This window comes from Archocentrus centrarchus, chromosome 4 (assembly GCF_007364275.1).
Source record: "Archocentrus centrarchus isolate MPI-CPG fArcCen1 chromosome 4, fArcCen1, whole genome shotgun sequence".
NCBI lineage: Eukaryota > Metazoa > Chordata > Actinopteri > Cichliformes > Cichlidae > Archocentrus > Archocentrus centrarchus.
Genome location: NC_044349.1, coordinates 1,536,015 through 1,552,008, shown reverse-complemented (window position 1 = coordinate 1,552,008; position 15,994 = coordinate 1,536,015). Strand labels below are relative to the sequence as shown.

Genomic DNA, 15,994 nt, shown 5'->3' with positions numbered 1-15,994 from the left:
AAAACAGTGGGGGGAACAATGACGCTGTGAGACAAACTGCCAGGAAGCCTGGGGACTTTTTAAAGCTTCAGTCCAAGTGAATCACACTGGACCTGGCCTCAGTACAGTCACTGAAGCTGAAGCTGTTAATAATGAGCATGCTGCACTCGTCCTGCCGTGTTTAACTTAGTTTAAACCCGAGTGAACAGCTCAGCAACTTTGCACTAAACGCGTTTTTCATTTCTTCAATGACGAATTTATTTATCTATGCATTTCAACTCCAAAACTAAGGTACATACTGAACTGTACTGCATACTGTTACACCCACTACAGATACTCAAGATTAACAGCTGCTAGCAGCTAGCCAGAGACTAAACGTTAAAGCGGTATGCTACAATTACACAATGTCTGCAGTGCTACAAAGCAGGATTAATAAGTTATTGAGGTATGTTGAGTTTTCAGCGTCACAAAGGTGGCTTTTCCTGGTTAGGTCACCACAATAACCTAGTCTGATGTTGGCGAGCGTTTCAGATCCTATTTTCTCTGCGACGTGCTGCAAGAGTAACAAAAATGTTTGATATATGCGACCTGGTGAGTCGTATCTTACTAATATCACCAAAGGAAGCCGTGCAGTAAATTTACAGCAGTGCAAACTGTGCCGTGCAGTCACAGACATGTGACTGTTGGCTATTTGTATACTATTTATCACTGAAAATATATTATTAATCCCTAAAATTAATTTCACTTTCACTTTGGAAAAACGCCTCCTTCGTTGGGCCGTGGAGCAGCGTCACATCTGAAAGTACCGATTTTTAATGAAACATTTAAAGTTTCAGAGCTCTAATATGCAGCTCTCAGAGAAATAAACACAATGGAAGGACAAATGAGAGCTAAAATAAATATATTCACTTATCAATTCATAAGAAGACACTTTTCTGGTGTGCTGCTCTCCTGCCTTTGTTGCCTCTCTGAACAGCTCCTCTGATGTCTCCGACTGAAGGAGGCGCCGCGTAATTCACCCGTTTCAAGCAGGGGGATCAAATGATACACGGCGCCCTTACAGCTCACCTGGCTGAGCGGGCGACCCGTATGCTGAAGGCTACTGCAGAGGTCGGGGTTCGAGTTCACTCCAGACCTTTTCCTGAGTGTCATTCCCCACTTTCTCCTGGCTTTCCTGTCTGCTCTCAACTAAAGGTTTAAAATGAAAAAACATAGAGCCTGAAGCAGGAACCCCGAGTTCACAAAGAATCTTCCTAAAGGGATTAATAAACTTTCATCTAATCTAATCTAATCTGAGAAAGTTAACACCCACCGGTGTAATACTCATCATCTCTGGCTGGAGTTTTAGGTTTTGTTGGGCCAATTAATGCAAAAAAAGCCTGCCAGCTTTGACCTCGCTATTACACCCCTGAGGATGTGTGTGTATGTGTGTGTGTGTGTGTGTGAGTGTCATATCACAATCTTTCTTCTTCTTTTATTGCCCAATCAAATGATGATAAATTATCTTAAAGAAAACAGAAAACTAATCTGTGCACAAACAACATCACTGATCCATCCGCTCCTTTAGACCAGAGCAAGCTTTGAAAATACTTCATAAACCTTTTTTCTAATAATCTTACTAAAACAAGATTATTATCTAACTGCATTAAATCAGAGGCATTTATGATCTCGAGACCCAACCATATGTGATCCATTTCCTGTAACATGGCACTCTTGTAGAATTACCTCCTCCTGCATCCACATGACGCGATACAAAAAAAGTCTTCATGGCAAACTAAAATCTATCATTTCTCAGGGGGCAAATGCAAGTAATACAAGGCATTCATTTTCCTACATGTGAACAAGAAACTTCAGTAACAGAGTCAAGCAACAAGAACCAAAATCAATAAGGAAGTTTTGACTATTCCAAAGCTATTATTGTGAAAGGACATGCTACAAAATAAAAGCTGCCTTCTCTTTTGTCCTGTGAGAGTTGAGGATATCTGAAACCTGTAAACAGGAAGGGAGAAAACATTTTACAATCCAGCCTGGCTGCAGATCACTCACCACAGTAGTAAGTCTGTCTGCACCACCAGTGTATTCAGTCAGGACCTTGTACCATGGGCCCAGAACCTGCAATGACAAGCAGTTCAAAACTCAGTTACTGTTCTCTGAATGGAGGGCATGCAATCAGAAAACAACGTGCATCACAGGGTGTGTCCTCTACTTACAGCATAAGTTTCAGAATTTACTGCTAAGTGTCTATAGATGGCCTATAAAGACATGATCTGACACATTTCTAAAAGGCATCAAAAGCAAAGTGGAGGGTTTATTTATGGGAGTGAACACATCTTAAATTTGAATTATTTATCACTTCACACAACCTTGTGTAAGTGTGGAAACCGCACATTTATTATGCGCTTGGAAGGAGCTCATGAAGTGAAATAAATAACTGCACTAGCGTCTTTCAAATATGAAATATTTTCATGAGGGGTAAGTGATGCAGGAACATGGCTCTGAGTCTGCAATATACTTCGGATGAATTAAATGCACCCCCCAGACTGTCTGGCCTGATGCACAGCTCATGGCACAATGTTTTAATGAGTGCTTCCCTGTTTCCCTTATCTACCACATTATTGTTATTAAATGCTTTATTTAAAAAGGCAGTCTCATGTACAAAAAACAATAATAAAAAGACACATCATACACACATGAACAACAATAGTTCCATATAGAAAAATACAACCGGAGAATTCAGTTTCATAGATTTTTGCAGCCTGTTGCATTTGTAGGCAGCATTTGAAGCACAGCTAATGTTAAAATATCCGACATATCAGATATACTGGTGAGTATGAAAAGAATCACCTGTGATGAATCCTAATGCACTGTGATACACAGAATCAAGAGGCTTATATATATATATATATATATATATATATATATATATAAATTTTACTATAATCAAGTGCAGACACAATTGTGAATGAGAATCAAGCTTTATTTCTATATAAATATCCAATCTTCATTTTGAATTTTCTATAAAGGTGTTCCACGGTTTTTAAAACTATGTGGAACCTAAAACGAGCATCCAGCCAGAGTCTGAAGTGTTTATAACAGTCAACAATTTAAATTTCATGACCGTGAAAGGTTTGAACATGAACTGTAGGCTGGATCATTTTAGGTGAATATTACTGGCTGAATATAAATTTGTGTGATCAGACAATTTTGACATTTATCAAATGCAGGCTGTAGATTTGCAACTTTCAAATCAAGTGAAGAGCCAGAGCCATATAAAGTGTCATCTGCATAAAAATGTACACTGCAATTTTGGGTAGTAGAGATAATATTGTTTATATACAGCATGAATCAAAGACGTCCAAGAATAGATCCCTGTGGAACACCTGGACAGATGGTGAGTGGGACTTAAACTGAAACATTTGGTAACTGCTCTCTGAGTTCTTTCAGAGTGATAATCGTGAAACCATTTGAGGGACTGTTCCTCCAAATCAACTGAGAATAATTCCTCGAATAAAATGTCATCATCTACTGAATCAAATGCTTTTGTTAGATCTATGAAAAGTGCAGCGTAATAATGAAGATTATCGAGGGCTTCTATAATATTACTGAGTACACACACTGCAGCTGTTGTGTTGTGTATCTTGTGATGCATGCATGTAGAACATACACAGCCAATGCAACAATAACATAACTAAAATACAAAACTTAGAAAAACATCTTACTGATGTGTCAGATGTATATTTACAATTTAAAGTGCCTTAAGGCCACAGTTGTTGTGAATTGGTGCTATATAAATAAACAAACTGCTACACTGACAAACAGAACAACATTAAGACTTTTCACTAATTTTTTTTTTTTTTAACATACTAGAAAAATAATCCATTGCATCTATCCAGTTGTTAAGTGATGACGCAGAATTCCATTTCCGGGTCCAAAATGTCCTGTGTTCAAAATGCTGCAATGCTGTGTCCCTCACTGTTTTGACCGATCAGTATGTAATAGTGAGCAGTCACTGGGCTGCCATTGCTGTCCATTTAGGGCAGGGGTGGGCAACTCCAGGCCTCGAGAGCCGGTGCCCTGCAGGTTTTAGATGTGTCCCTGATCCAACACACCTGAATCAAATGGCTGAATCACCTCCTCAGTATGCAGTCAAGTTCTCCAGAGTCCTGCTAATGACTTCTATATTTGACTCAGGTGTGTTGAAGCAGAGACACATCTAAAACCTGCAGGACACCGGTCCTCGAGGCCTGGAGTTGCCCACCCCTGATTTAGGGGCATCTGGACCCGGAAATGACGTCGGACTTAAAGACCGGATTGATCTGTGAGGGTCCAGTGTAATTCACACAATGTCTCACATTAATCTCAGTGGTTTTCAGTGATTTGTGATGGGGGTGGCTGGCTGCATTAATGATTGATCAAATAATTCTAATAGTATCTAATTTAGAAATTATCCGATTAAGCAAATAGTCTGCAGCTGTGGCTGTAATCTGTGTTCTGCTTCGGGGAACTTGGCATAGCAGCACATGAACTGGATCTCCACAGGTTGCAGGTTCTGGCTGGAGTTGAACCTCCTGCTAGCTGTGCATCCCCAGAGGAGAACAAGGACTACCAAGATGGGATGTAAGAAAATGATACTCAGGAACACCACAAGAGCAACCTGGCCAATTATCCTGCTGACAGAAAATAGGAAGGGCCAGGGCTAGCTGGTTAGCACCAACTGAACTTCCTAAGCAAGAGTAAAGGGATTGTTGACCAGTAATTCATCTGTCAGAAATACATGTTAAAAAGAGTCACTAAATGTACCCGAGTAACCAACCAGTCAAATCAGAAACTCGATGGCTACAGTGCTGCTTTGAACCTGAACCTTTATGAAAAATCAAACGTCTGAAGCATGACTGCATTTGCTAAAACCAAAACTCCAAAGTTCACCCTTTAAAGCAGATTTCAGTGAATGCATCACTTCCCAGAAACAGGCAGCACCCGTCTGCCGGTGTCAGAGGAAATTTTTTCACTGTCTGCACCCACATTGGTAAAAACCATCAAAATGTAAGATGATACATCGCTAATGCAATGAACTGAACATAGAAAGAAAAACGCTCAGTGTCAGCCAGCAGCACATGGGGACTGAATGGCCTTACCATGTGACTGACACTCATTCAGACATCTGAACAAAGGCTCACCTCTTCAGTCTGAGGACAGACTGAGACAACAGCACACCGGGGGAGCCATCTCCCTGCCCACATTTGCAGTAGGTTACCATAAAAATGTAACGCAAACAACTCTGTAAAGCCTTTAATGTTCAGTCTTTAGTCCAGCTGTGATTCAGCCCTGTGGTAATTATTAAAGCTGCAGACTGAGGCGATCCTTGAGTGCTGCTGGATTGCATAATACTGTGCACTGCAAATCACTGAACATTAAGATTTTTCTCTTCAGGCTCCTCCCCCCAGCTCACTGCTTCCTCGCCTGTTTTCTCTGACCTTAATTCCCTCTGTGCCTTTCTCCTTTTAGTCATTGTTTCCATTGATTCATCTGACTCTGCTGCCTCTATAAAGTGATGGTGAGGTGTAGCACAGGCTGCAGAGCAAAGACAGCGATAACCCAAAAACAAAGAAATTAAGTGGGAGTCGCTGGTTTTGATCAGTAATGTCACAATACCAAAATTATGAGTTTCAGCATAAATATCTCAGTGCTGAATCCAAAACACCACCACAGAAAAAAACCTAAGATACTAGGAAAAGCAACAGAGCCATAGATCACAGAACATGGAGCTTAAAATTTAAAATGTTATAATCTACATAGATTGTAGGCTGCTTTTTAAAGGCTGTGCTCATTAATCTGAATTTTAAATTAGCCTGAAGAGAAAATTAGAAAGTCCAGACCTCTGAGTCATCTCTGTTTTCAGCCATGTGGGTGTGTTTGTGACAATGAGACATAACCCTAACAGTAATAATTAGATTACTCTATATTAAATATCAAGCTCACAGTTTATTAAAAGCTTTTACATGTTACACAATAATATAATGTCCCCTGGTTTATGCCATTTGATAATTGGATTATTACAAATTAGATATAGATTATTATAGTTCGCTGTATCTTTGCAATTACACAATTTATGAGTCCTTACGTGTCATTGGCATGCACGCCACTAAACACATTTTCAAATCATAGTAATTACTAACAAATATTACAGTCTATTCTTACTAACACTCGCTGGGAATAAATAAATTCTTTATAAGTGAATCCTTTAGCAGTTTCTAAGTTATGGTAACAACGTTACCAGTGTAAATGCTGTGTTTGCATATTATTAGTAAGTCAGATTAAAGACTAAACCAAATTAAACAGTCACCACTGCTTTCTGCCAACTGCTCTGTCGAACTGTGTTAGCTTAAAAAAACACTGTTACAAAATCATCCACCCTCCTGTTACATAAGCCATTTTCACACATCAAAGCTGGATAATGTCAGGAAAATCAGGCTGGGGCATCATCCAAAGCTGCCCTTTCATACATGCAACACGCAGCAGGAAATAGTCTGCCTCAGACACAGTCTCTCAACTGGAAATACTCTGGTTTTGGCAAGAGATGGCACTAAGGTAGTGCATGCAAGAGACAGGACACATGATGACTCTGTACCTCCAGACAGATTCTCAAGGCTTGCACCCAAATATTGAACTTTGGGTTTATTTATTTGTGGGGTGGGTTTTAGTTTTGTCAGTTTTGAGATTCAGACTTTCCTTTCAGACTCCTGAGCTTGGACACCATCGTGGGATTTATATATATTTAGACACAGGTTCAACTGTCCAATGACTCTTCCAGGTGTATACCAACCTCCAGTTTTTCACCTTCCACTTGCCAGATTGTCTTGTTACTGACACTGAAGCCTTCCAGGAATTTAATTGTTTAACTTGTTTTCTAGTCTTTGGTTCCCTCGTGCAGAACGTTTGGACTGTTGCCTCCTGTCTCTGACTGCCTCTCTCTCCATCGATGACCTCTGCCCAGACCGAAGACTGGTTTTTGGATTTTACTCTGCCTCCATGTATCTTATGTTTGGGTCTCCTTTCTCCATCACAGCAGTGATCACAGCAGAATTCTAGTCAGCGGTTGATCGCCCGGCGCTGCACCAAGCTGAGGTCGTCTATCAGGATAATTTTGGGCTTCCTGTTAAAAATAAAATCCCAGGATCTTGTCTTGTTTCTTGCCTTCATAGACTCACAAGGATAACACACCGAGGTGTTGTTTAAGGAATGTTTATTAACAACAGCTGCAGGTAAACATGCATCTTATTTTCAGAGCATCATAACACAGACTAGAGGGACTACACTCCCTATCGGCATTAAGTCACATGGTCCAATCAGATTCAGGTGCCTTCAATGACCCATAGGAACAACCATTATCACAGAATATTACATAAATAATATTCTCCAACTGTTCACCGTCACTGAATTAGCAAGCTGACACTGCAATTTAGCGTTTAGCATTAGCGAGCTAATTTTTGGACCCTGGATCATCAAGCTTCAGCTCCGGCAGATTATTGTATACATCACAGGAACTACTTATTAATAAACTCTTTGAAGCAGTGATACAAATAAAACTTGAGAATAGCACAATTTTAAGTGCATGGTTTGCAACACTTTTTCAGTATCAGTATACCACGCCACACTTCTGGCTTCACGGCACAGCCTACGACGACTGTGATCGGCCCGTTCAGTACCGCCGTTTCCTCATGGCTACGTCTCCTAACACCACTCTTTAAATCAGCTTGAAGAGAATGGATCAACTCTAAGAGAAAAAAAAAAATCCACTGGCAACTAATGTTTTGGTGGAAATATTGCAGGGACAATATGCATGAGTACAAATGCTAGCAACAGCGTCAGCCAGTTTTGCAGACTAGATTCAGCACACGAGTATAAATTAAGCTTTCTAGGACTTTAGGCCAGGTAAGGAAAAGACGTCACGGTTACCCCTTGAAGTTGCTTTGTAGTGCAGGCCACAGTTTTACAATCCTAATGTGAAAAGAAAAGGATTAAAAAAAGAAATGCTGATCCTGGAGATCAGGCTGAGAAATCTGACATGTTTTTCCAAGTCCTCTGACATCATGCACACATATTCCATCTGGTCCAGAATTGTTAAGTACGTACCCTCAAAGTGTGAGCTCCAAAAAAAAAAAAAAAAGGCACAGCGGCCTATCTATTAAACACAGCACTGTGTGCGCCGTTGTGTGCTTTTGTTGCTGACAGCTTTGTTGCTGTGAAAGAAAAGAGTGCCGATGTTCCAGTCCCAGTATGCCAGTTCTACTATATACCATGTGGAAGCTTACAGATGGCGAAAACACTGCCAACCATTCATACTGCTGTCACTACCATGGCTACTGTTATTTTTGCAGGGCGGTATGACACAGCACAAAGCTTGTGTCTTTATTGGCAGTTTTATGTTGCTTTGCCACAGGGCTGTGCACTCCCACTGATCAATCACAGGCTCTGCTGCCACAGGAGTGCAGCTATAGTGGCACAGCTCAATGAAGCAATGCTGGGCTGTGAGGCAGGTTTGGAATAGAGACCACTCTGGGACTGTAGTGACCTGTGCTGACTGAAAAAATACATTTTCCTCATATACAATCATTACAAAACGAAAAAGCCAGGAAATTTCTTCTCTTATATTAACCCCGGTCCATTAGTTCCAATAAAATCTGAAGATTCAACCAAACGGGGATCAATAAATCACTTAATGTTGTTTATGTGTGCGTGAAGCTGACGGGAAGGCTGTGGAGGGATTCTGCTGGTTACTCGCAGAAGCCTAAAAAGCTTATGTGGCATTCAGTGTCCCACAGGACTGGACTGTGTGTGGGGTGTTAGCAGGAAGGGCGGGCACGCGAAAGGCAACACAAGTATGTTTTCTTTACAAAAATGAGTTAAAAAAAAAAAAAACATGAAAATAAGCAGGCTGATTGTGGGATAAATAAACAGCAGAATAATAATCAGCCTGGGAGAACAGTCTTTCTGATGCTCATGAACCGGCTCTCCACTTTCTGCTGATTCTGCTTAGGGGTGGGCAATTAATGGCATTTTAAATTCCAGTGTTTATGAGAACAAAATAATAATTAAAAAACAATTACACTCTCATCCATTTCTGCTATGCAGCTCTGAGGTTTTATGTTATAAATCAAGCGCCCCGTTTCCTTTACGATGGCACACTTTCAGCCCTCCTTATGTGCTGTTTAGTTCAGCTGCAGGTAAGAGTCTGACAATAAGCTCTATTTAAACATAGTAGAGCTCCCATGGTTTCCATAGATGAACCTGTGGAAGGACTGTTGGGTTTCCTGCAGCATTCAGACTTGAGCCATGAGAATCACAAAAGAAAAATCCACTTAATTGCTGTATGAACATTTAACCTGAGACTGTCTGATATGCATTAAATAGCAGTAAAGGCTCAGTGACCTCAAGATTTCTTAGCATAATACTGCCTCATATTGATTTTTGAGAGCTTGTTTCACTTTTAGGTAGAGCTGGACTTATTTATCAGAGGCTCAATATTATCCAGGGCTGCAACTATTGATTATTTTATTAATCGAGTATTCTATCGATTATCCCATTGATTAATTGGATAAGAAATAATATACGCAGATGAACTGTTAAATTTTAACTTCTGTAGCTTTACTGCAGATCATTCGGTTCCTCTCTGTACCGAACAATCGCTAGTGCTAATGATCGCTAGTGCTAATGATCGCTAGTGCTAATGATCGCTAGTGCTAATGATCGCTAGTGCTAATGATCGCTAGTGCTAATGGCGGCGAACTGTGGGGATAGCGATCCATTCTGGTATCTAACAGCTGAAATTCTCACGCCAGCGAGCACAACACACACACACACACACACACACACACACACACAGGTGTAGAGAGCAGTGGAGGCGTGGATGATCCACTTGGGGTTAAAGGGTCGTTTTTTTCCAAATGACAGAAATCCGCTGCTAATGTGGGTGAAACGACACCTGAACGCTGCAGAGCATAACCGAAGCCTCGAAGAAGCAAATTTGTGTAGAGGATTTTTTTTATTATCGAATCATTCGAGTTACTCAAGGAATCGTCGCAGCCCTCATATTATCAGATGTTATTATTTATTTGCCCATCTCTTGGTATCCCCATTTATAACAGCGAAGAAATGAACATTTAAAAAGTTATTAGGGTTGATGCTGCTTAGTTTGTCCACCAGAGAACACACTGAAACTTCCCTGTTGGCAACACACGTCTGAAATGCAGCAAACGCAACAACCAGCTGATCCGAGCGGGCAGAGGGTAACATGCAAAATAAATAACTACACATAAATATCAGAGTTTAAAATCCCCAAATATCGCTATGGGTCTTAAAAATCCCAGATTAGTCGGGCTCTACTTTTAGTACATCAGGTCAGACTGAGATGGTCTGCAGGCCTTTAGACTAAGACCTGATTTAGACTTTTGAGCTGAGTCTTTGCAGAGTGTAACCTACTTAATGGCCGATGTTGTTGCCGGTGCTAATTACCACGTGGCCGTGTCCCGGTGTTTACCTGCGGTGCACGTCAGTTTAGTTTAGGGTTCAGAGGGGTTTCTGGTTACAGCATACGTTTGCCGCTGAAGCATAAATACCCAGTAAGGCCGTGTTTAACTCACTACCAGATGAACCTGGTCATCCCACCACCTCCTCCACTCTCCTTTATGATTGTTGGTTTTTCAGTTTGTTTTGCTGACTCTTTGCAGCTGTAGTTTAAAGGTAATTATTAATATTTTATTGTCTCTCCTCTCAGATACTCAAAAAAAAACAACTTTCTGGTTCTTTTCTTAAAAATGGACCTCAAGCCTTTCATTCAACAACACCACCACATAACCCCATAAACACGGGTCACATGCCCAAGTCCATGTTAATACCACTAATCCTTGATGAGATCAGTTTTCTTTTGTCTGAGCCAAGGCCATATGAGACGAGCTCAGCCAAGTGCAGATCCTTCAGCTTTATGACAGAATCACAGATAAACACATCAACTGCCATAGCAGCGCTGAGCCCAGGCGATCCCTGATAATAATGCAATACAATATATCACAGCACGGCATGGATGCCATGATATTTAGCTGGGCTTAAACACACCTCGGCTTCTCTCCCGAAGTACACAGCAGGGACAAAACCCCGCCAACGCCAACCACAATCACAGGGAGCTTGTTAGAGGCCGGGACAGGCTGTGGGTCACTTTGGGCCTCTTAGGAATTTATTTATTTTTGGAATTCATATTTTAGGAAAGCTGATCTGTGTAAAATGACATCCTCATGATGTGGGACTCGTAATAAGCTTAGTTTCTGATCACCGACATCAGGTGTGCAAATTTTACATGTTATGTGGCATTTTTGCTCCCAACAAAAACAATGAATTTTCTATAAAATGAGTATAAATAAGAACGGGAAAGCAGAAAGACAAAAACCAAAAACAATAATTCAACAGTGTGAGTTTATATTTGCTTAGCAGATTAAACAGGATTAACTTAGCCAATCACAGCCAGCCATCATTAGCAGAATTAATTACAAAATTTTCAAGAGTGGAAGTTTTTTTTTGTCATCTCAACAATGAGGACGACTTCGTGGGTTCCTGTTAGGAAACTATCAGTCTGGTCACAGCATTTCTTTTTTTTAGCTCCATACCTGAATCGCACAGGTGAGCAGCAAAAATAAAACACTACAGAGACATTTATGGGCATTTTTCTGGTTTTAACGCAGGAAGATGCAGAAGGGTGATCCCTGCTACAGCTGCTCCGCCTGAGGCAGCGTACCTGTTTGGATCCTCTAATGACAGACCAGGGCCAAACAGCTTAGTGCACTAAAGCAGTGCAGCTGGATGAACTGTGCTTAAATTTGTTCAATATGCCTCCTTTCATTTGTTTGGTCCCAAATTAAAATAATGTGCAGTAACATTAAACCAATGCTGGGTTAAAGTGGAGTTTTCGCTGATTAAAATGCTCATGAAAAATATATATTTTATACAATTATGTTGTTCATCCGGCTTCTAAACTGCACCCGTCAATAATGAGTATAATAATTTGTCTAATTGTTGTATCTTTTCTGGATTTTTCATTGAATTGTTTTTGCTGTTTAATCTGATCAGAAGTATTAGGAGTTTTGTTTAATTTAGGAATAAAGGTAAAATGTCAAATCAAGTCAGCTGCCATTGTATCAATACTAATTACCAAAATTTATTCTTGACATTAAACTTTATTCTAGTAAATTTGTTAAAAGGCAACATAAAAATAAAAAAATTTTAAAAAGCTTCCAGCAATGTTCTTTATTCCACTCTGGATTTTTAGAAGCACCTTTAGGATTACTTATTCCAATAATGCTTAAGTCAGCTTTGAGCCACATTCATCAGAGATTTGTGTATCTTGGTGTTAAAATTACCCCAGACATTAAAACAATCGTATCAACAAATTATGACCCTCTGGTTAGTGAGGTAAATGAGTCACTGAATAAATGGATGATAATGCCCATATCAATGATTGGCCAAATAAACATGATCAAAATGAATATATTGCCAATATTTTTATATCTGTTTCAGTCACTTCCTTTGCCTCTTCCAAAACAATTTTTTGATGAATTAAACCGTATTTTTAATAGATTTATTTGGAACAATAAAAAACCTAGACTAAGACTTCGCTTATTGTACCTGCCATATGAGAGAGGGGGGTTACAACTCCCTAATTTCAAATTATATTATTGGTCTGCACAGCTGTGCTCAGCCATGTTCTACTTTTCAACCGATACACCCCCAGCATGGTTAAAAATTGAACAATTGGTAACAAACCTTAAATTAAATTTGTATTTATACTCCGCGAGGCCAAAACAATTGATAAAAATGACAAAAAACCCCTTTCTAAAAAACACAATTGATATTTGGTATAGGGCCCATCAATTTATTGGAGATACTCCTTCTATCTCTTCTTTTTCACCGATCTGGGGGAACACATTTTTTAAGGCAGGAAGAGCTGATGGAGGTTTCAGAATCTGGGCAAATAAAGGTGTCCAGAAACTAGCAGACCTTTATAAGGATGACAGCCTTCTTACATTTGAGCAGCTGTGTCAAACATATAACATTTCAAAGAAACATTTTTATAAGTATTTACAAGTTAAACATTTTATTATGTCAAAATATGAGCAGGTTAAATTCAAACCACCACTGTCATACCTAGAGAATATTGTGCTACAAAATTTAGAGGGGAGAGGTCATATCTCTTTATTATATGCAGCTTTATTAATGCATGAAGAAGAATCCACCACTGATAGATTGGGTGCATGGAGATCTGACATCCAAGAGGAGATGCAAGTAGCGGACTGGGAAGCTGCATGTTTAAAAGCACAAAAGCAGTCAATTAATACGAGGATGAGACTCCTTCAATATAAGTGGTTAATGAGAAGTTACATAACTCCAGTCAAACTGAATCACTGGTCACCTGACATCCCAGATAGCTGCAGTAAATGTTTGGTTGGAAAAGGTACTTTTTTTCACTGTGTGTGGGAGTGTCAAAATTACAGCAGTACTGGAACTCAGTCATGCAAACTTTATCAAAGATCGTTGGAGTGAATGTACCTGCTGAGGCAATAATGTGTGTTTTAGGTATTTATCCAAAGAACTGTGGTCTTAGCTCCAGTCAATTAAAACTGATTGACTTTGGACTCCTGCAGGCCAGGAGATTAATATCATTGTACTGGAGAAAGATGGATATACCCTCAAACCATATATGGGTGAAGGAGATGGCATCATGTATGGCTCTGGAGCGACTTACTTATATTGTCAGAGGAAAGGGAGCACATTTTGAAGAATCATGGTCACCATTGGCCAAGTTTCTGGAAAACTATGAAGGAAATTGGGAGAATGATGCAGATTGCTGAGTTTTTGTTTTGTTCTGTTTTGTTTGTTTTTTAATTAATTAATTCATTTAATTTTCTTTTTTTCTTTTTTATTTATTTATTTATTTTTTCTCCGTCTCTGTTTCTTATGTTTGTTCATTTTGGGGATTAATTTGTCAAATGTAAATTTTATGTCAAATGTACTACTACTGCTACTTGTTCTGTGTTACAAAAATTCAATAAATATAATATTAAAAAAAAAAAAAAAGTCAGCTGCCATTGTATCAATACTAATTACCAAAATTTATTCTTGACATTAAACTTTATTCTAGTAAATTTGTTAAAAGGCAACATAAAAATAAAAAAAATTAAAAAAGCTTCCAACAATGTTCTTTATTCAACTCTGGATTTTTAGAAGCACCTTTAGGATTACTTATTCCAATAATGCTTAAGTCAGCTTTGAGCCACATTCATCAGAGCCACTCGGTCTCGAAGTACACATTAAGGCCTCCTGAACTATGTTAAGCTTCTCCTTTTACAAGTTTCTCATTTTTAAAAAAGAATTATTCTCTGTGAGCCATTATTTCAGCAAGCAAAGAAATAAAAACACTTTTTTTCTTCTATTAAATCAACTTATCACACTGTGAGAATCAAAAAGCATGATATATTTAGCAATTTGTCACTTATGCTTACTGAAGCAGAAGACACATCAGATAAGAAAACACATTCAGAACAAAGGAGACGCGTAAGCGTGAGCCACCATTCATATCTTCATGTATCAGTGGATGCTCCGGCACCAACGGGCAGACTCGCTGAGCTGATCTGAGCATCCTGCACCACTTCTGCATGACTAGTATCTCTGATGCAGCCGAGACAAAGATTCTTCCATTTTCTTATCGAGGCCACCTGAGCTTACAAAGCCATCCGTCCAACACCAGCCTCACATCAGCGATCGGCTCAAGCCGGCCTAAACAACACAGCCTGCGATCAGCCTGTTCTCACCAGTAACTTCTCCTAACTCGCAGTATTACCTACATGAAAATATTCCTCTTGAAATTAGCTTCATTTTGATATAAATTTTACAACCCAAATGTTTTATTAATACAAAAACATCGATGTTCTTTCTTGGAACAATCACAGTGTGAGGATTAGCGTTCCGATGGACTCCTAAATGTGCAGATCGTACCCACGAAAGAATACGCTGCGATATTTTGTTACCAAACATCACCAGTGAAGAAACAAAATTTCTAGGAAGTCAGACTCCAGAGTTATTGTTTATAACAGCGCACCACATATCTTTTTGTTTCTGTTAAAAATGGGACACAATCAGCAAAAAGGTAAAACTCCACAGATCATTTTGAGAGGCATCCTATCACAATCTGTTACAATTTACACCCACAGACAACACAAAGAAGCTGGCTATTAAAAACCTGCATGACAATTGTTCAGGTCACATCTCACATGTCTGGATTTCAGCGCCGTGATTGGACAAACTGCATCATCATTTATTTTTAGACTTGTCTGACCACAGGGCGCTTGATTTTATTTTGCAAAAACACCAAATATTATATTTTGAACCTTTTTTTTTGGGGGGGGGGGGCTGTTATGAAACTTTATGAAACACGGTGCAGCTTATGACCATGATTTTTTTAAATTCTACCATAACCAGAGTCTCTTCCCAAATTTCTATTACAGAGAATCAGAGCATTGTATGAATTTTGACCAATCTTGATGATTGTTTTTTTATACATAAAACCTGTAAAGCTTTGACTAGTTTTAAAAAAATTCAAAAAGCATCAGATTTGTCTTCAATTGCTCCATTTTTTGGTACATTTATGTCACCATTTCAGTCTTAGTTTCAGAACTGTGACACCCCTGATTCATCTTTGACTTCCACGCAAACAATAATAATAAACTTATTATCTGCTGCAGTGAAAAGGCAGAGTGTCAAACTGAGCTATAAATTTTCTGTACTGTCAAAGTTTGCTCCACTCCCTCATTTCTCAGAATTCAGTCATGCTAAGCATCCACTCTGACACCAGTGATAAAATCAAACATGCTCACCAAAATAAAAAAATAGTAGTGTAACAGGCTGAACCGTAAAGGCAGGCAGCTCCTGCTACACGATAAGATCTGCACCCACAGTGCAGCTGCGGCGTTCC

At 39.4% G+C, this 15,994-nt stretch overlaps 1 protein-coding gene across 2 annotated transcripts in view; it reads right to left on the bottom strand.

Moving 5' to 3' along the window:
* The window catches only part of tbl1xr1a (TBL1X/Y related 1a), a 56,355-nt gene that overhangs the window by 25,557 nt on the left and 14,804 nt on the right, over positions 1 to 15,994 (bottom strand). For both annotated transcript variants that reach the window (XM_030726804.1, XM_030726805.1), the window contains exon 2: positions 2,026 to 2,091. The gene's annotated coding sequence lies outside the window, so the exon portion shown is untranslated. The remainder of the gene's footprint in view (positions 1 to 2,025; positions 2,092 to 15,994) is intronic.